This window comes from Lissotriton vulgaris, chromosome 12 (assembly GCF_964263255.1).
Source record: "Lissotriton vulgaris chromosome 12, aLisVul1.2, whole genome shotgun sequence".
NCBI lineage: Eukaryota > Metazoa > Chordata > Amphibia > Caudata > Salamandridae > Lissotriton > Lissotriton vulgaris.
Genome location: NC_141700.1, coordinates 518,231,421 through 518,257,165, shown reverse-complemented (window position 1 = coordinate 518,257,165; position 25,745 = coordinate 518,231,421). Strand labels below are relative to the sequence as shown.

The 25,745-nt window shown below is 47.4% G+C and overlaps 1 protein-coding gene and 2 non-coding genes across 4 annotated transcripts in view; all 3 read left to right on the top strand.

The window, feature by feature from the left end:
* Nucleotides 1-25,745, top strand: part of VAC14 (VAC14 component of PIKFYVE complex) — a 1,981,056-nt gene that overhangs the window by 317,775 nt on the left and 1,637,536 nt on the right. The window lies entirely within an intron of this gene.
* Nucleotides 1,569-1,639, top strand: TRNAG-GCC (transfer RNA glycine (anticodon GCC)). Its single transcript has one exon. It is a non-coding gene; the product is annotated as a tRNA-Gly (tRNA).
* Nucleotides 2,683-2,753, top strand: TRNAG-GCC (transfer RNA glycine (anticodon GCC)). The gene has a single exon. It is a non-coding gene; the product is annotated as a tRNA-Gly (tRNA).

Genomic DNA, 25,745 nt, shown 5'->3' with positions numbered 1-25,745 from the left:
ATTCCTCCCTCTGTTGAGCTCGCCCATTCCTCTCTGTAGAGCTTGCCCATTCCTCTCTGTAAAGCTTGCCCATTCCTCCCTCTGTTTAGTTTGCTCATTCCTCTCTGTAGAGCTCGCCCATTCCTCCCTCTGTTGAGCTCGGCCATTCCTCTCCCTGCAGAGCTCGCCCGTGTGCTCCTCCTCGTTACCTCTGCCCTGCCGTGCCCGGTGTTGCTTGCTTATTCCTTCAGCGCTCCCTTTTTTTGTTAAACCCGTCCCTCCCTCCCTCTTTCTGTGTTGCTTTCGTGTCTCTTCCAACCATCCTTACCTGTGTGTTGACTTTGCATATGTCCGCCCAGCCTCCTCCATGTTGCTTTTCGCATTCCTTTGTGTTGATTCGGACCCCGTTGCTTCCATCTGGCCTTCCCGTTGCTGCTGTGGACACCCCTCACTCACCCACAAGCTCCCGGCTCACTTTAAAAAAAAATGCCTTTGTGTGTTTTATTTACTTTTTAGTTGCCATTCCAATTTGGATTGGTAACTAAAAAGAAAGCACCTGTGCCATTTTGTAGTCACACTCCCATGTGGTGCACGTACCTACAAAATGACGTAGGTTGCCGTTTCAGAGGATTTTGTTTTTATACTTTAGCCCTGCGGCACTGCATCATGAATGCAGTGCCATGTCACTAAAAACCATTGGCAAAGCCAATAGGTCACAATAGTGAGTCGTTTTGGCTTTGCCAATGGTTGCTTTTATTTAGGCTGATGTATGATGAAGCTTGGGGGAGGTGCTTGCTGACTCGGGTAGGCCATCGGCGGCAGACTCTTCCAGCTCTACGCCTGCATAAAACCAGTTAGAGGCGTGCGTGCTCCCAGCTGCAGCATTGGTAGGAAGAGGTAGCTTCATTCTCAACCTGCAAGTGGGCGGAAAGTGTTTGCTGTAGAGCTAACCGGAGTCTCCGTGTCTCTCGCACTCTCTTTCACGACACGACAGGAGCTTTGGCGGGGGCGGCAGCGCACCAGCGAATGCGTGCCACAGGGGCCGCTAGTGACCAAGCTTCCATCGCGCTGCTGAACATAGTGTGGGGCTGCTATGGTGCAAGCCTCGCCAACTCAGAAAAGAAGGCCGCAGCAGGAGCAGCGCACGCGTCATGTTGACAGTGATACTTACGAAGCCATCAACAATATTAGTAATCACTACGGTGTAGCACAGCTGGTAAAATAACAAGCTTTTGTCAAAAAATGACAAGTAGAACTTGGGGAGCAGCTGTGCACTTTACCTGTGTAGCTAATCGACACAACACGTGTAGTTGCAGTGCATTAAAGGCCCAGCACAGTGTGTGTACTAGCAGTGCAGATCCTTCACATGGAAGCACTTGTCCGGCAGTGCAGGTGCTCTGGAGGCGGCCAGTACCCATAGAAAACAATCTGTGTCACCAGGGTGGGGGCGTGTTCGTTCTTTCTATTCAAGCTGGTGCATGTGGACGCTCGGGCTTGTTATTAGTTATTTGATGCAGGCCATCAGCTGAGAGCTCTTCCAGCTGTGCTGGCGCTCAAAAACAGCTGGAGGGGGTGTACTTTCAGCTGCAGCATTGGTGGTTCAGTGGTAGAATTCTCGCCTGCCACGCGGGAGGCCCGGGTTCGATTCCCGGCCAATGCAGGCTGTAGTTTTTTTTCTATAGTAATTCTTAAAATAACACCTGATCTCCGGAAAAAAAAGAGACCGGTGTGGAGTGCTGCAAAGTAGTTTAAGAAGACTTAAATCACGCTCACAGGATGTTGGGACTAAACGAAGGTGTGTATATGTGTGACTGTGTACGGCTCGTTCCCACTGGCGTCACCTTGAGCACTCCGTGACTGTCCCACTCTCGCGTGATAGAGTCCCTCAGCTGGAGCTCTGGCTGTTGAGTGAATGACTAACGAGGGCGCAGCGACAAGCACATGCCTCACAGCTGCACGACAGCAGCGCCCGTGAAAGCTTCCTTCATATGCAGCGAACGTGCGTGCCTGTGGTGCAGTGTAATTTCCTCTCGCTGCAGCAGCTGAGTTAGATTTAGGACCCTACCACACAGGACAGATGGCGCAGGCCAGGCGTCGGTGGTGCCTGCTTCCATCTGACTCCAAGCATTTACATCTGAAGTTCAAGTTTCCACGTGAGACCAAAAGGCATACGTAGCACGAGCAGCTGCAGTGTAGGGCTCAGACACCTCTCTGAACGGGTGGGTGGTGTAGGGCAGGTGCAGTGCTAGCTTAATTCCCACTAATTGGGAGAGAGATAAAGCGGCTCTCGATTGCAGCGTCAGTTTCACATACATGTAGCGCATAGATCAGTATTGTGAGTTGCCGGTCCACAGGTGAAGTACAGGCTTGCTTCAGTAGTATGAACTTTTGATCCAAATTGCATTTAGAGTTCCGTGATCAGCAGTGCAGTGTTCACCTCACGTGTGGTGTTAATATACCGAGCAGGGTGTAACAGTGTCGACCCAGAGTCTTTGGAATGGGCATGGTACAGCACCGCTGGTAGCAGCGCAGTGCTGCCCTCACTTGTCACAGCAAATTCAGTAGCAGTGCAGAATTTCCTTCACACGTCACCACATGACTGGTCCAGCTGTTCGCGCGTCCCTGCAAGATATCAGCTGAGGAGAACTGATCCTGCTCGGCAGTCGGACAAATACTTGTTCAGGGACCCTACTCTGACCTGAAGCATTGGTGGTTCAGTGGTAGAATTCTCGCCTGCCACGCGGGAGGCCCGGGTTCGATTCCCGGCCAATGCAAAGCAATTTTTAAAAATTATAATTAGATAAAGTTTACACGCTCAAAGTTAGAGAAAAGGGAGAAAGTGTTGGAGTTGTTTTACAAAGTCTCTTTTCTCGAATATTGTAACATGATCCTATTACAATGTTTTTTTTTCTCTGACTGGTTGACTCCTTCAGTTGACAGTCCTTTTGGTGCAGCACAGGCTTCTCAGTAGCAAATGTAGGTGTGAGTTGGCCACGAAATGCAGCACCTACAACTCACCTTAACTCAGCTCCAACATTAGCAATAACTGCTTTCGTTACACGCAGCTGTAACTGCGCAGTAAACTTTAGTCACAGTTGAGTTCTTGTTTAGAACAACAGCCTCGTTTTTATTTATTTATTTATTTATTGTGACTTATATAGCGCCCTATAACCCAGGGGTCTCTAAGCGCTTTGTTAGGATCAGCTAGACAATAAAAGATGCATCAGAATTACATTTAAAGGCCACCCCACGCTTGCTGAAAAAGCACAGTTTTTAGTTGTTTGCGGAAAGGCATTAGTTTCTTTTCATTGCGGAGTTTCATCGGTAATTTATTCCACACAGCTGGCAAAGTATGTGAAAAAGCGCGTCCACCCACAGTAGTCAGTCTACAGCGTGGCTGAACCAGATAAATAGAGTCAGCAGATCTAAGCGCCCTCCCTGGTTTGTAAAGGGACAGACGAGATTTCAGATAGGTGGGTGCTCTGCCATGAAGCGCCTTGTGTACAATGCAGAGCCCCTTGAACATTAATCTCTGCCTCACTGGCAACCAATGGAGTTCCCGCAGGAGGGGGGATGCCTGGGTACTCCTTGGTTTCTTGAAGATGAGCCTAGCAGCATCATTCATAACCGTCTGCATTCTATTTAAGAGGCCCTGTGGGAGTCCTATATACAATGAATTGCCATAATCCAGCCTGGCCAAAATCATTGCAGAAACCGCGCTCCTTAAGGTGGAAAAAGAAAGCAACGGGGAAACTTTCCTAAGTTGGCGAAGGAGGCCGACGCAACAGCCCACCACAGCTGAAACTTGCTTTTTCATGGACAGCTTACTGTCCACCTGGATGCCCAGACTCTTAACCACCTCCGCCGGTTCTGGCGGCGTGCCCAACTCCCCAGGCCAGAAACGATCACACCAAGGGTTGCCAGCGATGGTAATCGGCAACACCTCGGTTTTGTCCGGGTTGATTTTTAGGGAGTTGCCGGACATCCAGTTAGCTGTGCTTCTCAGAATGTTTTGCAGTCTGGTAAAGGCATTCTGGCTATCCTCCAGCTGGATAATATTCTGGGTGTCGTCTGCGTAGTTATATACCTGACAGTCCATTTGATTAAGCATCCGAATCAAAGGCTGCAGGTATATATTGAATAATAGGGGGGACAGAGCCGACCCCTGTGGGACCCCGCAAGTGATCGAGGTTGCGGTAGAAAGCATGTCACCCAATTGCACTTTCTGCGTCCTCCCTTGAAGAAAGGATGTGAACCATGCCAGTGCTATGCCCTGAATGCCGATATCCCTCATCCGCGACAGTAGTTGTTCATGACACACAGTATCAAATGCCGCGGAGAGGTCCAACAGCACCAGGGCCCCCGGGATTTTCTTGTCTGGTCTGTTCCTAAGTTCATCCACGATTGACAACATCACCAGCTCCGTGCTGTGGTTCGTGCGGAACCCTGCTTGGTTCGGTTCTAGCAGCATGTTACTTTCCAGATGTTCAGAGAGGGTGATAAGGACATGCTGCTCCAGAACCTTCGCCAGGAATGGTAGCTGGGAAATTGGTCTGAAGTTCTTCAGACATTTTGCGTCTGCCCCTGGTTTTTTTAACAAGGGAATCAGACGAGCTTCCTTGAAGGCCGATGGCACTTGGCCAGTTTGTAAAGAAAGGTTCAGGAGACTCAGCACGTCATCCTCAATGCCCGGGAGTGCAAGTTTAAACACTTCAGGTGGGCATGGGTCCGACCTAGAACCGGACTTTACCCGTCCCGTGAGGGAGACTAAACTATCCTTAGTGATCAAGGGTAGATTAGAAAGCGGGATTGTAATTGGCAGTATGGCTGGGACATCCACCGGTGGACAGTCAATTTGCGAGGTTGCCGCAATTTCAGTGACCAAGTCAATGACTTTGTTGGTGAAAAAGTCCTGGAACTTCTGACAATCCTCCTGACTAAAGTCCGGGGACTGTTCCTTGTTCTTCCTGAGCTCCGTAAGGACTCGGAAGACTTCTTTCTGAGGGTTCGTGGCTGAAGAAATCCTCTCTTCGTAGAACTCGGACTTCCTGGCTATAATCGCTTGCTTATAATCAGCGAGAGCCCGTAGGTAGTTACTGCGAGAGTCAGGACTATAGTTTTTCCGCCAGTATCTTTCCCGTTTACGTAGCCCCCGTTTCTGAGCTCTGAGTGACTCATTATACCACGGGGCCCCTCGTTTCCTATCCGAACGGTTCACCCTACAGATTGGTGCAACTGTGTCTGTGGCAATCTGAAGTTTGTCCATGAGTGCCCCACACAGGGCCTCTGGGTTGAGGGGGCGATCGTTAGCAAGGGGGTTGGTGCGAAGTATATTTACCATTTTTTCCCCATCGATCTTATTCCACTTCCTAACTGCCTTCCATCCTCCTTTAGTTGTTGTTTTCTGTCTATTCGCCAAAACCTTGCCTCTCACCAAGTAGTGGTCAGACCACACGCATGGCTGAGCCGCAACCATGTCCTGAACAGGAACTGTCGTCCACACCAAGTCTAGAGTGTGTCCCTTGGCATGTGTTGGTCCTCTTACTTGTTGAACCAGGTCTAATGAGGTGAGCGCCTCATCAATCTGTAACGCCTGACCATCTTTTGGGACCTTCTCCCAATGATAGTTAAAATCCCCCATTATCATTACCTTGTCATATCTTGAGCGAATGTCCTGTACCAATCTTATGAACAAGTCAGGGAAGTCAGGCGTAGTCCACGGAGGGCGATAGACTAGCACGATCAGCAAACAGTCCGTTCCTGATTGCAGCTTAACACCCATCACTTCCGCACCTGCTAAATTTTCCATCAGGACCCTTTCGACCAATAGGCGTGAGTTGTACAGGAGGGCAACACCTCCCCCCCTCTTGTCTCCAGATCTATTGTGGAAAAGTGCCGAGAAGTCGGGTGGTAGGGAGGCAACGAGATCCGGCATAGAGGAGTCCTCTAACCATGTCTCGGTGAGTCCCAGGAGATCTAGTTCTCCTCCTTCTAGAAGGGTGAACACCTCTAGATTGTGTCGTTGCAGGGAGCGAGTGTTAAGTAGGCCAAAGCATAAGCCTCGGGCTTGACTTATCACCTTCCGATCCGACTGGGGAGTAGGGGCAGACAGGAGTCTCTCGCGCTCAAGAATGGCAACACATTCTGGGCTGATATCAAGATTACAGGAGTTCAGAGACTCCAACTCACCTCTGGAGTAAACCAAGCGAGAACCAGGGGTCGTGGCCCCGGGTCCCGTCTGGGCCCTGATGGGCACAGATGGGCTTGCCTCTGGCGAGCCTCCGGCGCGCCCACGCTGCGCGCATACGCTGCGCGCCTGCATGAGGGCAGGGTTAAGTAGCCTCGAGCGTGCAGGTGGCCAGGCAGCAACTAGGCTGCAAACCACAATGGCGTCCCAAAGCGGCGCTTCCTCCCCCAAGATGTCTTCCCACCCCAAGAGAGCAAGAAAGCAGCTAAAGACCCGCTCAACAGCGGTGCAATCTCCGATTAGAGTGTGGGTATGTCCTAACTCAAACCCCACCAGGAAACAGGACCCTTCGATTAATTTTAAAAAGTGAACAATTAATTAATTATTTCCGCGTTTTAAAAAGCGCTGTGCTCGCGCTAGTTAGCAGCATAAAAATTCTTTCAGGAGCAGCCTCAATATCGCGGCGCTTACCTAGCAAGAAGAAGCCCTGTGCTTCTCAGCTTAAGTAGCCTCGAGCGTGCAGGTGGCCAGGCAGCAACTAGGCTGCAAACCACAATGGCGTCCCAAAACGGCGCTTCCTCCCCCAAGATGTCTTCCCACCCCAAGAGAGCAAGAAAGCAGCTAAAGACCCGCTCAACAGCGGTGCAATCTCCGATTAGAGTGTGGGTATGTCCTAACTCAAACCCCACCAGGAAACAGGACCCTTCGATTAATTTTAAAAAGTGAACAATTAATTAATTATTTCCGCGTTTTAAAAAGCGCTGTGCTCGCGCTAGTTAGCAGCATAAAAATTCTTTCAGGAGCAGCCTCAATATCGCGGCGCTTACCTAGCAAGAAGAAGCCCTGTGCTTCTCAGCTTAAGTAGCCTCGAGCGTGCAGGTGGCCAGGCAGCAACTAGGCTGCAAACCACAATGGCGTCCCAAAGCGGCGCTTCCTCCCCCAAGATGTCTTCCCACCCCAAGAGAGCAAGAAAGCAGCTAAAGACCCGCTCAACAGCGGTGCAATCTCCGATTAGAGTGTGGGTATGTCCTAACTCAAACCCCACCAGGAAACAGGACCCTTCGATTAATTTTAAAAAGTGAACAATTAATTAATTATTTCCGCGTTTTAAAAAGCGCTGTGCTCGCGCTAGTTAGCAGCATAAAAATTCTTTCAGGAGCAGCCTCAATATCGCGGCGCTTACCTAGCAAGAAGAAGCCCTGTGCTTCTCAGCTTAAGTAGCCTCGAGCGTGCAGGTGGCCAGGCAGCAACTAGGCTGCAAACCACAATGGCGTCCCAAAACGGCGCTTCCTCCCCCAAGATGTCTTCCCACCCCAAGAGAGCAAGAAAGCAGCTAAAGACCCGCTCAACAGCGGTGCAATCTCCGATTAGAGTGTGGGTATGTCCTAACTCAAACCCCACCAGGAAACAGGACCCTTCGATTAATTTTAAAAAGTGAACAATTAATTAATTATTTCCGCGTTTTAAAAAGCGCTGTGCTCGCGCTAGTTAGCAGCATAAAAATTCTTTCAGGAGCAGCCTCAATATCGCGGCGCTTACCTCGTTCACACTTAAGGCGCCCAGACCAGCTGCTGCTCCAGTTTTACTTGTTAAAACAGTCATTGGCGATGTCAGTAGGTCTGGGTTTCATGTGCTACCTCTGTGCTCTCACTGGCTCACCATTCGGTCTCTACTCACAGGCCACACCTCTCACTCTGCACTCTCAAAGGCACACCGCTTACCCTGCACACAACCATTCACTTAGGCATACCCCAAACAGTACACGCTGAAACCATGTACTCTGACACAATACTAACCCTATACTTTCAAAGGTACACTCCTAACCCTTCACTCACAAGGCACTTTGCTCCCAGTGCTGGAAGGCAGGGGGATCATGACGGATCCCGGATCCCGGGCCGGCAGCTGTTTCTGAGTCTGGTCGAACCAACGAAACATGCTCAGTTTGTTCTGGTGTCATTTTCCAACACCAGGACACATTTCAGCAGCGCCCACACATTGTCTGCATTCTGTTCAGAGCAGCAAAGTAAAGGCAGCAGGGGGGCTTTCTTATTTACACTTCCAGATAGGCCTGAAACACAGGCCTGATTTAAAGGGCCTGCAGCCCTCCTTTTGTTTAAATTCAATACCGGATAGGAGCCATCTGGAGCCTAACTAAAGACTTGGGCGCTAAAGTATTGAAAGGAAACAAAGGCACACAGCAGGTTATCACTTCACAAGTACTTAAGAAGACAAATCATGTGTTGTCCGATTTATTTAATTTCTTATGTGCTAAGTAGCTATTTACCAGGTGTGCAGGGAACGGTTGCAGATATCAGCGCTATGCAGATGAACGCAGCCCAAGCAGTGGGCTCTCATAAGAGAGCAGCCCCATAGTGCCGCATTCGGCACTATTACCCGGGGTCCATTCTTTGGGACCCCGTGGGAGCCCCCTTTCCGGCTCCTGGGTGGCTGGGGCCAGATATTTATACTGGCCCAACCCAGTGTGGTAAATATTTTACCGTATACAAGTTTGCCATATAATTTCAGACAGGTAAAAAGAAATAGCTCAATCAAATGAGAGGCAGAGTCCGTGGTGTCTGAGTCATAAGGGCTTTAATCATAAATGACTCGAGCCATGGAAATCTATTCCATCAATACAAGGGTTCGGGTATGCAATGATGGCAGGAAAGATGTCAACGATTTATTAACAGTACATGACATATATAGTAAAATGACACAATGGCATCGAATACAGTAGGCGTGACAAGTGAAATGTATATGATAAGAACACATGTGCGTAGCAAAAAGGCGTGAACAAGGGTGTGCACAGAGGCGTGTACTAGAAACGTCACAGAAAAGTGTCACAAGTGGGTGGATGCTTAGAGAATTCTTGCAGAGTCAGCTGAAACCTGTGGCCTGAATGCGCGCGCAGCTAATATGACGTGTGATTGACGTACATCTGGGGGAAGCTAAGGGTCTGACTTTTAGCTCTAGTAGAGGAGACAGAAGTCTGGCATGTCAGATCGACCTGTCCCTATAACATATCTGATATCTAGTTTTTGGAGGATGTTTAATCTAGAGTAAAAGGTCTCTTGGGCAGAGGCTACTCTATACTGAATGTTAGTGCGTGTATAGGTGTCTGCGTGTCTACGTGCGGGGCCATGGGCCTACTCTGGCAACGGGAACTGTAAATTACTTGCACGGAGACAGGAAGACTTGCTCTTTGCTCTGCAGCCGGGGATATGTTTACCTAAATCACTAGACAGGAATGTGTTTTCGAGGAGCTGAGCTGGCTACGCTGATAACTTGAAGGTAAAATACTGTTTTTGGCAGGCAGACCAGGCCGAGCCGGGCACCGCTCGCTTGGCAGGAAGTTAGGCAGAGGTCATCTCCATGCTGCAGCTTTCAGAGGCAGAGACAGACGTGGCTTGAAGACAGAAATCAGGGCCTAGCTCGGCAGAGCCAGGAAAAACGTGAAAGTACACCATGTAAAGACGGTGGCACGGCATACTTAGGAACTGAATTATCGATCCATTCATGGTGGATCTGATAGAGGACATGTTAACGTTGGACGCAAATGTATTTGCGTCTTCAGATTCGGTTGTGGAGGGAAATTACATGTACTTGAAACTCGTACATGGAGCCGTTGGGGTACACGTTGGGGACACATTTGACCATAAAAATTTCAATTACCTCATTCCCTCCTTGTCCCCTACGGACCCTTCAAGATATATCGATGTTCATGAGACCATCAATCTGTTCATATAACATCATCTGCTCTTCTTTCTTTCTTCGGGAATGGGAACGTGAACTTGGATGGGGAACACAAGCTGTGGCGCACAAGCCGCAAATGGCTGGCCCACATTGCAGACATAGACAACAACTGAACACTATAGCCAATATGATTCCTAGGAATGACAGTAGCTTCCATCCCCAAGCTGTGATTACACTCCAGAGCCAACCGGACCAAGTCCAGGAGCCTGGATTCTGGTGTATCAGATGGGCAATTTCGTGAAGTCTGGTAATGGCCTTATAGACTGATGGCGCGTTATTTGGAATAAACACGCAGCAACTGGATCCGATGACTCTACAAGCTCCGCCCCTATCGGCCAGGATGACGTCAAGGACAAGGCGGTTCTGAAGAACAACAAGTCTCATAGCAGACTGCTCCTCTGTTAAGTTGCCCAAGGCAGAAGTAGTCTCATTCACTACGGCTTCAAGTATTCTGGTTAATTTGCGTATCAGTTTACTATTGGAGACAGTGCCTAGATAGGGAAAGAATCCTTTATTGAAATCTGTATATTGTTCCCATGTAGTTTCAGTCTGATCAACTATTGGGAGGTCTCTCTTGTGTCTAACAATATTAAGGCGGGAATTCCTGTGATAGTCGGATGGGGCTAGGAATACTGGTGGCAATAAGAATGCAATGAAACAGGTACCATCCCAGTCTGGAGGTAAACGGACATAGGCTGTCTGACCACAAATGAAATAGGAATGTCGGGAAGCTTTGAATGTAGACTTGCCTTTATCACTGAATTCGACCACAGTAGTACAGTCACTGTGACCTAGATGTACTGAACCATTCTTTCTGACACACAATACACCTTTCGCTGGTAGAACTGATATGGATGGCAAGTCTGGACTGGTTTCTGACTGAACAGTTAGAATCATGAGGTTGAGTGTAAAATTGCCTAATCCATACACTTCATTTTCTAGATCTGTCCCTGTCATTTGTGGAAGACCCTCCTCGTTTGGAAAACATGCTTTGTTCATGACTGTGTTCAGATTTCCCCATATCCAATTGTCTTGGGAAACTCTAGATTCGGTGTCTATAGAAGATATTAAACTAAACCATGCACCACAGGAACCATTATGTGTAAACGGATAAGGAAAAAGAGGCAGAGCTCCCTTGTAGTTCTGATAGGGAGGGAGTCGGCCACATATCCAACAATTAGTAGCATTATTGATCTGGTGAGAATGGTGTAACATACGAATAAATGTATTGTTGCGCAGCGCAAGTCGATAAGACAATTCGTGTGGAGGAAGAGCACTAAACGTGTGCTCGACAGTGTCATTAGAAAAAGAATGTGCAAGAGGAAAATACATGTATAACATCCAACTCATAGCAATATTCGTAAGACTCAGAAAAAACATAATAAGTAGTGTGCAGACGCATCTGCTCCGGAGACTTTTACAATATTTTCGTTTCTTGGTCTCCTGTCTATCTCTCTCTCTATTTGGGTCTAACTTGTACATTGTCAGAAACTGCCTAACCGCTTCACCCGAGGGGGACTTAAACAATTAAACTGTCTGACTTACTAGACCTCAATTTCTGTCGGTACTCCTCTTGGGGAGTTTTCTCTAAGAGGGGGAGTCTGGTATCTGTCTCTGGTATGTGAGAGTTCTGGGATTCAGTCTTTGGCGGAAGTCCATGGAATCTTTTCACGTGACTGGAGTGAACCCAGCCCTTCCGCCCCTCCAACTTTACAGCAGTCCTGGTTGTTAACAAAACGATCTTCGGCTCCTTCCAGCGGGGCTCCAAAGGGCTCGATCTGTCGACATTTCGGACGACTACAACGTCCCCCGGGACCAGTTCATGTGGCTTCACCTCGGTGTTGTCTGGGAAGGCTGCCGCGACCTGTGAACGACATGATTGTAGTGCAGACATCAAGGAAGCAAGGTAATCTGTCAGCATAGTACTGTCAACATCTGTAATTTTTCGCGGCAGAGGCGTCCCCCACATATTAGGAGGCCTACCGAAGACCACCTCATACGGGGATAGCCCTGTCCTGGAATGGGCTACCATTCTCATATAAAAAAGAGCAACTGGCAAAGCTACTATCCAATCTACTCCCTTCTCTTTACACACTTTGGCAAGGCGAGTTTTCAGAGTCTGATTGTGCCGCTCCACGAGACCTGCTGCCTCAGGATGCCGGACACAGTGAAACTTCCACTGGTACCCCAATAGAAGCGAGACCTGCTTCATAAGTTCGGATGAGAATGGCTGACCGTTATCTGAATACACGACACGGGGCAAACCGTATCGAGGGAAAAACTCACGAACCAACTGCTTGGCAGTGGTCGGGGCAGTGTAATCTGGGACGGGATATGCTTCTGTCCATCGGGATAGGGCACATACAACTACGAGGACATACTTAAATCCTCGGCATCTTTCCATCTGGATATAATCCATCTGGAGGACTTCACAAGGGTAGTCGGGAGGATGAAATCCACCTTGCTCTACGGGAACACCTTTTCCTGGATTGAACTGACAACAGATCATGCAGGTACGCACTTTCTGTTTGGCTGCTGCTCGCAAATGCCTGTTGAACCAGAGGTTCTGTATACTGTCTAACATGGCTTTTTCTCCTAAATGTGCTGGACTATGTGCTGTGTTGATGATAACCTGAACCATAGAGTCGGGGAGAAACCATGTGGTCTTTCCCTTCGTCATCCATCCTTGGTCTGTCTGGACCCCTCCTTGTTCAGCCCATTTCTTTATTTCATCTGGAGTAGCATGTGTCTGTATGTCGATGACATCTTGTGTGGGGTCCCTGACTGTCATACAGTGTGTCAGTGAGTTTACGTCAGTCTTTGTCATATCAGTCATTTGAGTATGAGTCAGTGCTGTATGTTTCGCTATTCGATCTGCTAAATCGTTGCCCTGAGAAATAGTGTCTGTGACTTTCGTATGTGCTTTGCACTTCATGATAGCTATAGCTGTAGGCAAATGTATTGCTTCTAACAGAGCTTGAATGAGGGGGCCATGCTGGATCTTGGCTCCGTGAGAGGTCAAAAAACCTCTTTCTTGCCAGAGGACACCGAAGTCGTGAACGACTCCGAATGCATAACGGGAATCTGTGTATATGTTTACTTTCAAGTTCTTGGCTTGTATACAGGCCTGAGTCAGAGCAATGAGCTCTGCTGCTTGGGCTGACAGGGTGTCAATGCGATGTGTTTCTATGACTTCAGTTTCAGTGGTCATTGCATATGCGGCCACTAACTCTCCTGTACTTGTTCTTAAACATGAACCATCCACATAAAGTGTCAGGTCTGGATTAGGTAAGGCAACATCTGTCAAGTCTTGTCTGGGTTTCGTAACTGTGTCAACTACATCTACGCAGTCATGCGGAGCAGGGTCTGTTGTGCTCGATGGTAAAAGTGTAGCAGGATTCAGTGTATTACAACGTCTGATTTCTATGTGTGGTTGGAATAATGTCAATTCATAACCTGTCAGTCGTGCTACAGTAAAGTGTTGAGTCTGTGTTCTGTTTAGGAGAACCTCTACAGAATGTGGAACTTGTACTGTCAATTGATGTCCTAATACAATGGAGTCACTTTGTCTGATTGCTAGAGCTGTTGCTGCAACTGACTTTAAGCACGCAGGCAAGGCCTGGGCTACTGGATCCAATGTACTCGAAAAATAAGCACACGGTTTGTGTTTGTCTGCACGTAGCTGAGTGAGAACCGACAACGCTGTGCCATCGCGTTCTGTGACAAAAAGTGTAAAAGGTTTGCTGTAACATGGTGTCGCTAAAACTGGTGCTTGACATAAGGCTGTCTTTAATTCATCAAAAGCTTGTGTATGTTCCTGTGTCCAAGGGAGGACAGTCGAAGACGCTGCCTCCTGTGTTGTCAACTGTATGAGTGGTTTCGCTAGAAATGCATACTGTGGAATCCATTGTCTGCAGTAGGAAGTGAGTCCAATAAAAGCTCGTACTTCTTTCTGTGTCTTGGGTTGCGGAAGATGTGCAATTAACTGAATTCGTTCAGGTGTCAGCTGCCTACCCCACTTGGACAGCAAGTGCCCAAGGTACACCACTTGCTGGGCACAGAATTGTAGCTTCGAAGGAGACACCTTGTGTCCCTTGTCCGCCAAGAAATGCAAAACTGTCAGTGATGCTTGTTCACATTCTGGTTCACTACGGGCGGTGATCAATAGATCATCGACGTATTGGAGTAGGGCAGTGTTGGCAGGCATGTGAATACTGTCAAGTTGTCGTTTTAATGCTTGGCTGTAGATGCTGGGGCTTTCTGTGAATCCTTGAGGTGCGCGTGCAAATTTGAAGCTTCGGCCATTTAAACAGAATCCGAAAAGGTATTGGCTTTCCGGATCAATGGGGACACTAAAGAAGGCGTTCTTGAGGTCTATTACAGTAAAGAACGTCGCTTCGGAATCAATAGCTGTCAATAGGGATGAAATGTCTGGGACCACGGGATACTGTGGTACAATGCATTTATTTAATTCTCGTAAATCGATGACTAATCGATAAACGGGAGGTGCATTTGGATCTGTACGTTTAAGAATCGGAATGATAGGGGAATTACAAACATTGGAGTCGGTTTCTACAACCACTCCTTGTGCAATGAGCTCGTCAATTATTTTCAGTAAAGCCACTACAGCATCTGGTGGTAACTTGTATTGTCGAATACGTGGTAGTACTACTCCTGGCTTGAGTGTGACACGATATGGAGTAATGTGCATGCAACCTACATCAGTGGGGCCTTGTGCCCATAAATGTGCAGGAACATTCTGTAACCTGGGGTCAAAATCTCTCAATACATAATGTCCTTTGAAATCACGAAGAAACAACCTGACTCCTTCCGGAGAACAACAAATTACAGCTCCTAGAGCTTTCAGGGTCTTAATACCAAGCAAGTTTTCTGGACATGATTTCGTGAGCAATAAGTCTGTAGTACGGGATAATGGACCAACTGCTAGGGGAACTGGTTTCTATACTTCATTGACTATAGGCTTTCCTGAAAATCCAAGGGAAACATTCTGTGAGCCTGAGAGGGGTGCCCCTGGAACCTCGTCATGACTGATGGTCGTTCTGCTTGCCCCTGTGTCAATCAAAAATGTTCTATCCTTCCCTAATACCTGACTGTGTACATAAGGACCTTCTTGATCTACAGGAACCTCGATAAGGGGCAAGCCAACCTCCCTCTCTAGGCTGTTTCATGTGTATTGCTGATAATTGGGATAGTCAGATTTGCATACTGGTACATCTGCTGTGTAACATGTTGTGTTGCGGCAATGGGTTGTGGCTGTGGTACCGCTACGGTCTGTTGTGGGATCTGCATAGGCTGAATATTCTGTGGAACGTGTTGTTGGACCTGGTCCTGTCTAGGAGGACGCGGTCTCTCTTTAGTTTTACCTGTGGCTATGTTGTGTTTCAAAACTGCACAATCGTTTACATAGTGACCTGGCTGTTTACAATAGTTGCATATCCCTTTAACAGGAGCTGCTGAATTTGAATTATTGGATTGTGTCGTACCCCTTTTATGACCATCAGCTGGGACTGACTGAGCAACTAGTACTTTCATCTTCGTATCTTTCATACGTCTCTGTTCGTGATCATGTTCTTCCCTAATTCTGTTCTGGTGGTACTGTAACATTTGTAACATTTGGGAAGGCGTATTAGCTTGCCATGTGCTCTCGACTTTCAGTACACGGTTCTTAACCTGGGGCAGGGAATTCTCGACTAATTTTGACACAAAAAGGTGTGGGTATGACTCGCTACTTGTTTTCAGGCCACTATTAATAATAAAACATTTCTCGAATCGGGAATAAAAATCACTAGTGTCTTCGTCGTGTTTCTGTTTGCAGGCTGAGATTGCATCCCAATCCTCCTTTTTAGTTGCCAACAACCTTGGCAAAACCTGTACTAACAATCCTGGTAATGCTTTAGTTTTCTCCCCAAGACCTAAACCTGGGGTTCGACCAGTTTCTTCGGTTTCTAATTCAGCCCAATTAATCTTTTTGTCTCCCACCTCCCATTCTTTTTCCTTGAGTTTCTCGTAAATACCGGCAGGCAATAACACTTTCAGTTTTTTCATAATGTCGGGATAGGTGTAATCCCCCATGAGTAACATGTCTTTTATTTCACTGTGAAAACCTGCAGGGTCTTTGTCATGACTGGGCACTATTTTCTTCATTTCTAATAATTCCATTTTAGTTATGGGCGTGTATACAAACACGCGTTCAAGGGTATCATCTGGGTTCCGGATTGGATGTACTTCTCGTAAAGGATTCTGTTTGTCTAGGTGATATGGTTGCCTGACTGGGGGTGGAACGGAAACAAGATGTGGAGTCAAGAAAGTTCTATATTTATGACGTTGTTCTAAAATCATTTCAATTAAATCGGTACCTAGACCTCTCCATCTTCTCAGGAGTAAGTCTTGCAATAAATTATATAACGGACCTGGATCAGATGCTTGGTTTTCATACTGTATAATGAGGTGTTGGGTCATGTATATGCCAGCTAGTCGCTGTTCTTCTGGAGTAAGACTTAAAAATGTTTGCACTACTGAATCGTCTTTATATATGCTGTCATCCCCGGCCCACTGTACTGCGGACCGGGCTAGTTCCTGATCACGTAAGGTATTGAGTTCGTGATAACCAACTCTTTCTTTCAGTATTTTATCAGTAATTTGGAATATATGCTCAAGGGAACATCGCTCTGGTATCGGACAAAGGTAACGTTTCTTGCTTTCTAAACGAATGGGTCTGTCGAAGGGCCTATCAAGAGGATATGGTCTAGGGAGTTTCTCTCTACCTACATATGCCATCATGTCTCCCCTCGCTATTTGCGAGGTTTCTGCTGGATTCTCTGGTTCTTCCTCATCTGAGGTTTCTTTATCGTCTGACTCGGAAGGCCTTTCAGATTCTCGTCGGGCATGTATTGCTACTATTTCTTTACGGATCTTTCTAATCATAGCATGTATACATTTCTCTTTATCATGTTTACAGTCTGCAATATTCTGACTCCATTTTGACAATCTCTCCATCTCTTCTTGCGGAAAACTGGGCTGATCTTGTTCCCTTATCAAACAATTAATCAAGAATCGCAATATTAAAGTTTTTGTCTCTACTTTCTGATGTGCCATGGCTTCACTAATACACTCCGGTCTTTCTCCTGTTCTGATAAAATGATATATATTGTCTAGATGGTCTGGCATTTCCGGTAATAACACCAAATAATCTGTAACACGTCTTAAACGCAGAGAGGCTAACATCATGGGACCTGTTTTGCAAGGCACTGTATCATATCTGCAATCTGTGAGCTGTTCTTTAAGCTTTTCGGCTGGGGCTGCTTTAGGTGTTCGCAGCATTGCTAGTTCTCTCATAGTGAAGTAGTGTGGCTCACTGGTTAGAGGCGGCAGACCCGAGAGCAGAGGACGGCCCGGGACCAGGGTTCGATTCCCGGCGCGGCAGGTTTCTGGACCAGGGTCAGCGGACTCGATAATTCTCTCGCCTCGGTGCCCACTCTGATCAGCGATCACACTCGGCAACTCTGGGCATTAGCTTGCCTCATCTTCACTAACGGCCCCCCAGACCGCCGGGGATGCCTGGTCTCACCCTGGAGATACCCATTAAGGGACCATCTCTCAGGGAAGCCAGGAAGGGTTTCGCAGCGGTCGAAGCGCCAGGACGCCTACGGGTAGCAGTGCCCTATATAAATGCCTACACATTTACATTTACATTTACATTGTTATTCGTTGTAAATGTGGCGGGGTGTGATAACCTCCTGTAGCACCTCCTGAGGCGGAGGCTTGAGCATAACCTGACTGTAGGGTCGGTATTTGTAACAGGGTTGGGCCCTGAACAGCGCCGGGCCCAAAGGGATTCAGCGGATGGATACCAGGGAGAACAGGAGGGGAAGTGACAACAGGTGTGGGAAGTGGGTGACGTGGAGGGGTCCTGTTCAGATCAGCAGGGATCTGTTGTTGCAGACCTGGGGGCAGATGATCAGCAGGTGGTACGGGTACATTGATGGGTACATTGGTATATATATGCGGGAGCTACGTCGTCTAAATAGGAAGAAAGGAAAATGTCTGCTGCGGTCTTATGACGTAATTTAGTCGGAACCAATGGAGGGGGCAGGTCTTTCGGTATTTCCGGGGTCACCTTGGGCAGGCCCTCGGCCAGGACTGGATACAGTCCTGTCAGAATTGCGTTGCTCTGTCTTTCGTGTTGTTCCATTCTGACTCGCTCTCCTTCTTCTAGTAGTTCTTTTTCTTTAGCTTTTTCGGAATCCTCTCTACTTTTCTCTATTTTTCTGAGTGCCTTTTCTGTCCGTCTATGTGATTCTTTACGCCATAGTTCAATGGCATCTTTCTGTGACTGTCTGGCTTTCTTTTTCCATAACGCTTCCTCTACTCTCATGATGCACTCGGCATCCCATGTCCCTGTAACGGGCCATCTCTGATTCTCTGCTAAGTCTTTCGTATAATCCACCCACAAGTCTAGGTATAATATGGCATCTAATCCGTGCTTGTGGTACATAAAATGTCCAGTAGTATCCCTGGGTGGGATGGGAACTGCTTCTTCGAGTATCCCTTTCCTAGTTCCTATCTGTCGTAACTTCGAAAATAAAGGCATAGCTAACTCGATCTAGACACAATAAACACAGTAAGAAAATGCAAACAATCACTCATACCACGACATTAAAACACATTGAAAACATGTAACAATAACTGGATAACTGAATACTAGATGCACTGCTAAACAGTACAGATACACTGCTAAAACAGTGCAGACCGGATCTGTGTACCCAAACCCGTCTTGACCGGACACAAATTAATGCACCCGTCTTGATGCGTCCCCAGCAACGGTACTCACCGGGAAGCACGGAACGGAAGGCCTCGGAAACTCGACTGGACTGGACCGCTACGACGTCACTGCTGCTGCTGCGCGCTACGCATGCGCCTCGACACTACAGGTGGGCCTCTCGATTCCTTGGACACTGCTCTCTCGGCTGGGCTCTGGTCGGGATCCTCCGCACTCCTCACCGCCTCGTCTGGATGTCGACCGCAGTCTCCGTCACCTCCGTAGGCCTGAGGGAGATACAGGAAAACCTGCAGATGCGCATGGGGTCCATCACAGCTGTAGTCGGGGGCAAAGCCTGCGACGCATCACCGGCGCGTGGGGTGGGGGAGGGGTCCCTGTTCGGGCGCCAAATTATGTGGTAAATATTTTACCGTATACAAGTTTGCCATATAATTTCAGACAGGTAAAAAGAAATAGCTCAATCAAATGAGAGGCAGAGTCCGTGGTGTCTGAGTCATAAGGGCTTTAATCATAAATGACTCGAGCCATGGAAATCTATTCCATCAATACAAGGGTTCGGGTATGCAATGATGGCAGGAAAGATGTCAACGATTTATTAACAGTACATGACATATATAGTAAAATGACACAATGGCATCGAATACAGTAGGCGTGACAAGTGAAATGTATATGATAAGAACACATGTGCGTAGCAAAAAGGCGTGAACAAGGGTGTGCACAGAGGCGTGTACTAGAAACGTCACAGAAAAGTGTCACAAGTGGGTGGATGCTTAGAGAATTCTTGCAGAGTCAGCTGAAACCTGTGGCCTGAATGCGCGCGCAGCTAATATGACGTGTGATTGACGTACATCTGGGGGAAGCTAAGGGTCTGACTTTTAGCTCTAGTAGAGGAGACAGAAGTCTGGCATGTCAGATCGACCTGTCCCTATACATATCTGATATCTAGTATTTGGAGGATGTTTAATCTAGAGTAAAAGGTCTCTTGGGCAGAGGCTACTCTATACTGAATGTTAGTGCGTGTATAGTTGTCTGCGTGTCTACGTGCGGGGCCATGGGCCTACTCTGGCAACGGGAACTGTAAATTACTTGCACAGAGACAGGAAGACTTGCTCTTTGCTCTGCAGCCGGGGATATGTTTACCTAAATCACTAGACAGGAATGTGTTTTCGAGGAGCTGAGCTGGCTACGCTGATAACTTGAAGGTAAAATACTGTTTTTGGCAGGCAGACCAGGCCGAGCCGGGCACCGCTCGCTTGGCAGGAAGTAAGGCAGAGGTCATCTCCATGCTGCAGCTTTCAGAGGCAGAGACAAACGTGGCTTGAAGACAGAAATCAGGGCCTAGCTCGGCAGAGCCAGGAAAAATGTGAAAGTGCACCATGTAAAGACGGTGGCACGGCATACTTAGGAACTGAATTATCGATCCATTCATGGTGGATCTGATAGAGGACATGTTAACGTTGGACGCAAATGTATTTGCGTCTTCAGATTCGGTTGTGGAGGGAAATTACATGTACTTGAAACTCGTACATGGAGCTGTTGGGGTACACGTTGGGGACACATTTGACCATAAAAATTTCAATTACCTCACCAGGCGCTGGCCTCTTTGTTTCCCCGCTGAACCTGCTGTCACCCACCCTGTCCATTACACAGCGTGCAGGTGGCAGCGTTTTGCTTCTTGTGCTGAAGTGGTTAATTGTTTATTTGTTTTGCAGGCAGAGTTACAGGGCAATCCGACGCTAGTTTGGTACATAAGGGTAGCATCTGAGGGCAGTGCCCCATTAGTCCTTCGGGCAGTTGCAAGCCTGAGCAACCTGGGGCTTGCCCTGTACCACTCCGCCCCATAAAAGTTGTGAGTAATAATCAGGGACTGGCGGTCACAGATTTAAAAATGGTAGCGCCGAACGGGTTAGCCCACGGCGCTGTTTGGCCCATCGGGCGGGTGGGCAGCTTAGGTTACTCACCGCTGGCTGCTCTTGGATCGATCGTAAATTAACTCACCATGTTGGCATATTTCACTTTTGAAATTAACCTGCAGTAAACTGTTTTTCCACCAGATCATGTGTTGACTAATTTATTTCATTTCTTGTGTGCTAAGTAGCTATTAACCAGGTGTGCGGAGGAGAGTTGCTGATATCAACGCTATGTTACAGAAAGCAGTCAGGGTTCTAACTTAAGAAGCGTAGGAATCACATATCATCCATACTTATAGACGTTGTTTGGTAACAGTGAACGGTTGGGAGAAACACAAAGCCAGGATATAAAACCTAATGCAGTGCTTGCATTTGTCTGTACTAGTAAGACTTTATTGCTTCCTAAAATAACCCTTCTTTGAAATCTTAAAATAACAATAGATTGAGAAAACAAGCATTTGCAATGCAATTGGTCTCGCTTTTGTTGGAGTTGGAGCTATTGACATTGTAAATGGCAATGTTTTTCAGTTATGTTTTGTAAGTGCAGTGATAATTTAAAGAAACTAGGCTATTGCTGGTGTTTGTAGGCTGGAATACCAAAGTATTGCTGCCCTGAAATCTGTGCTCAGAAGGGATACCCATTACGAAATGAGTTTCAATCAATGTTGTTGTTTCTGAATGCTTTTCAAAACTTTCCAAGGTATCTCCATCACTTGACGAAATGGGTCATAGCAAGACAGAAAGTCTGTTGTCTTTTATTTACTGTCCGTACCTGCCATATTTAGGGATGCCTTAATGCATGTGCTCTATATACATGCTTGGTCTCTCGCACTAGTGCAAGTCCCCTCTGTTGTATTCTTCAAGTAAATGTTATAGCGAGTCTTCAAAACCACCCGATCGGAAAAGGCATCTCTGGTAATATGTGCTGTGGAATTTGTGATATGCCATGCCATGTCTGCACCAGACTCGAATCCTTCTTCACAATTCCAGCTTATTTTTTTTCTTGCTATGGAGAGAGCTTCCGCAGTGACATTGGGGCTTACAGATCTGTTACAAGTTATACTGTCTATAGCTTAAAGACATGACGTGAATGAATGTAAGAGAAGGCTCGTGGGGCTGAACATTATTTCTGCTTGAATGTGGAGACTATTGATCTTGCTGCAGCCAGTGTGGATGCTGCCATACATCTCCCACTGCGATAACTGCACAGTGGCATGAACAGGGCCATTTTTTGCGGGTTTATATTGCGTGAACTCGAGCAAAAGGTATTGGAGTATTTTACATGAGCACCAGTTGCATCAAGCAAATTCTTTTTTTATGCATGTGGCAAATCAGTGATTTGCCCCTAATCACAGGAAGTTGAGCAAACGGCGATACTTGAACCCAGTTCCACAGTCGGCAGATGTGGTCGTTATGCCACATCCTGTCCCAATGCGGACACGGACAGACAGCTGTGGTACAGATGGGAAGACCATTCTCCTGTTGTGGCATTATAACTGGGCAGTAATACTACTAATGCTATAAACGCATTGCCGCTTCTGAAATGGAAACGCTCCTGCAAAGGCAACTTACTTTTGTGGTAGCACCAACAGCCACGCTAAACTGAAGTAACAAAAAAAAACACGACTACTCTGCCTTTGGTCTGCCCCCAGGAAAAAACAGATATACATCCTCCGTTCTTTTAACTATCGTGGCACGCATACAGTGTACCTGGAAATGATGCAATGGAATCGATCACACCGATTATCGACTTCTAAAGGGTTTCAACTGATAAAAACAGACATGCAACTACCGCCGCATAGCGTTTAAGAGCAGAGATTAACAAACAGAAGTAAACACAGATATAAACGTGTTTAACAAACTTTGCAGCTAGCAAAGGTTTCCACGATGGCTGCAAGATCGTTAGCACCTTAAAACCAGAACCAGTGCCAGACCTAACGAGACCTAAAAAACAAGTCCTGTATTAAGAAACTCACCCCCGCAGCCTGGCTTGGACAGGAAGCCGGGCAACCTGTGTTGGGACGGGGGCGGGGCAGAAAAAAGACAGGAAGCAGACGGGACCCTACCCCGCGCTCCTGTGAGCGTGTGAGCCAGCGGGGCTCCCGTGCTCGTGGAGAGCCCCGCCTGCTGCCGACACTGGCCTGCTGACGAGGGATAGAGGGACAACCAGCTGGTACGCTGTACCTTTACTAGGAAGAGCAGCGTGTGCCAGGTGATGCGGCGGAATGACGGAGCCTGTAGCAGCGGAAAGAGCCCGGTGAGTGGGGGGGGGGGAGGGGGTGTGTGCGCACGTGTGTGTGCGCGTGTGTGTCTGTATGTGTGTGCGCATGTGTCTGTGTGTGCGCACGTGTGTCTGCGCGTGCCCATCTCCTGTCTCCTTGAAAGCATAGCCGCTGACTATAGTTCTCGCAGGCGAGACAGCGCTTCGCGCTGCATCGCCAGTGCGAGACCTAAAAACCAATAGGGATCTAAACCCGGAGGCAGAGCAGGCGTATGGAGAAGCGAGGGTGAATACGAGGAGGAGAGCGAAGAAGGAAAGAGCGAGGAACGAGTGGAGCATGAGGCAGCTGGTGAAGACCGGAGAGCGGAGAAGGTTCGTCACGCTGCAAAGCCGGGAGGCCAATGACAAGGTGCATCGCCCAGCCACACTTCAAGGGAAGCATGGCTCACCCAGGTACTTTCCCGTATAGCGGGCTGGTCAGCAAGTAAGGGTTTTAAAACCCCCTAGTTCCTTCACTCTACCGTTCCCCTTCACTTCCCTGATCCTCGCACTACCGGCACTCTGTGTAGCCCGTCCATAGAGCTAGAAAAACTTTGTGCACGTGTGATATCCCCACTCCCCCTCCCCATCACACTGTACCATAGAGCACCCGACAAAGCAAGTCTACATTTTCTTTTTTTTTCTCGTGGAATCTTCTGTGATGGCCACGACGGCGAGGCTGAGACTACACCTCCCAGATCCACTCGGGCTGGAGAAGAACAGGACTGGAACACCGGAAAGAGCGTCTCTCACTCATTGGGATTGATGTAGAGCCCCCTCTCCCTTACTATCGGAGTACCTTATGGCGACGAAGACTGATAAAATCAATAAAGCCATCCTTACCTTCTGTCCCTGTGTCTGTGAGTCTGTTCACCCCGCAACCCCATAATTCCTAAGGATGATCCTGAAAGCAATAATTTGAATAGTTTTTGTCGAAGTTCCTAATGAGAGGATGATACTATGAACTATTTGACTGTAATGAAATTGAAATATTGACACATTTTGTTTGCTCCTCATCAATCTATTCAAAAAAGTGTTCTTGAAGGGAGTTTGTGGTGGTTAGACTTCCAAGGAGCGAAACACCCTGAGTTGAAGTTATTGATATAAATAACCTGTGCAGTGCAATGGTGCTTTAACTCCTATTCGATTCGAATCTTGTTTATATGTCCTACTATTTTATTTTAGCTTTCTCCAGATTTGTTAATGTAGTATTGTAAATTAATAGTATGCTGTTTGTGCATCAGTAGTAAATGCCATTTACTTATAATTTTTAAACTGCTTCCTTATTTTCTCTGTTTCAGCTCCTCTGTGATTTTGCTGTTACAATGGCAGCCCGCTAGAGGTTGACAGATCCCATACATTATTGTTTTGCTGCCTCGTTAGGTCTGGCTCATCTGCTTTGCTGTCTGCTAAAGCTGTTGTCACTATTCTTCTAAAAATATTAACAGTAAGCTTCAATTAAAACAAGCACTGGCGTTGCCAATAGGTCTCGCAGTAGGAAAGTTGGAGCTATTAGTTTTGTATATGACAAAGCCCTTTATGTTTTTAAAATGAAAACAAAAATAAAAGGCATTGTTATTTGCAATTGTAATAGCTCCAACTTTCCTACTGCGAGACCTATTGGCAACGCCAGTGCTTGTTTTTTGGGAACCCACGGGGCACAGCGTTCACCAGTGCGTGCCCTTCAGCGATTTTGTGTGTCCTTCTGCCCTCTGTTTTCTCCACGCACCAACAACAGTCACACGAACACCCACGGGGCACACCCGAAAATAATGGCTCGTGAATGTTGGGGGCCATGCACAGGGGGAGTGGAAGAGACTAATATGCCCAAAAAATGGAGTCCTGGGGCTGTACCTGGAGCGAGAAGCGGCCTGCAACAGGTTTGCCACGTTGGCCATTGTCTGGATTTAGAGTGAAGGCTGAGAAGAGCGGCACGCTGGGCAAGAGAAGGCCTGCTGCAATATCGCGGCATTTACTGGCGCCCAAGGTAGCGGTCTCCTGGTGAAGCAGTGACTACCGGGGACCCACATAGGTGAGAAGACCCGGCAGCCGCAGCAATAGAGACTGCATTGGTGTGATGCGCTGGTCTGAGCGGACCTGGTGAACCCAACTGGGGAGGCGCAGCAGCGGCGCTGATGCCGGAGTCACCAGGTGTGCTGGTGGTCCGGTCTCTCCGAAGTGACTGTAGGGCCATTTGATGCGATCCGGCTGAGAGCCTTGAGAGGGCCTCATGAGGAGCAGTACAGTGATTTCGTGGCCTTCTGCCCTCTGTGTTCCTCTTTTTTTGTTTGGTTGTGCCCTCTGTTGCCCTCGTTGTAGCGTTCCCTTCTGCCCTCTGTGTTCCTCGTTTTTTGTTTTGTTGTGCCCTCTGTTGCCCTCGTTGTAGCGTGCCCTTCGGCCTTCTGTTTTCCGCGTTTATTGTCCTGTTGTGCCCTCTGTTGCCCTTGTATTTCGTTTCCCTCGTTGTAGCGTGCCCTTTAACGTGCCCTTCAGCGATTTTGCGTGTGGCACCGTTACTACATCTGCGAGTGCTGTGTTATGTTCCAGGACTTCTATTGTTGATGGATTCTGTTATTGTATTTTGTTTTTATTTTTGTTTGCTATTAAAGACATAATAATTATTGAAGTATTTGGTATTAATGAAATGTAAATAAAACGAAAAGGTTCACACGTGTTAATGCAATGTAAAGAAAATTAAAAGGTTCACACGTGTTCTTTTGTATGTGGATAATTTTTTTCTTCTTTTTTTGGTGCTATTAAAGACATGCTTATTTTTGAAGTATTTGGTATGTAAAGAAAATAAAAAGGTTCAAACGTGTTCTTGTGTATGTGTTTTAATTTTTGCATAGTTCAAGG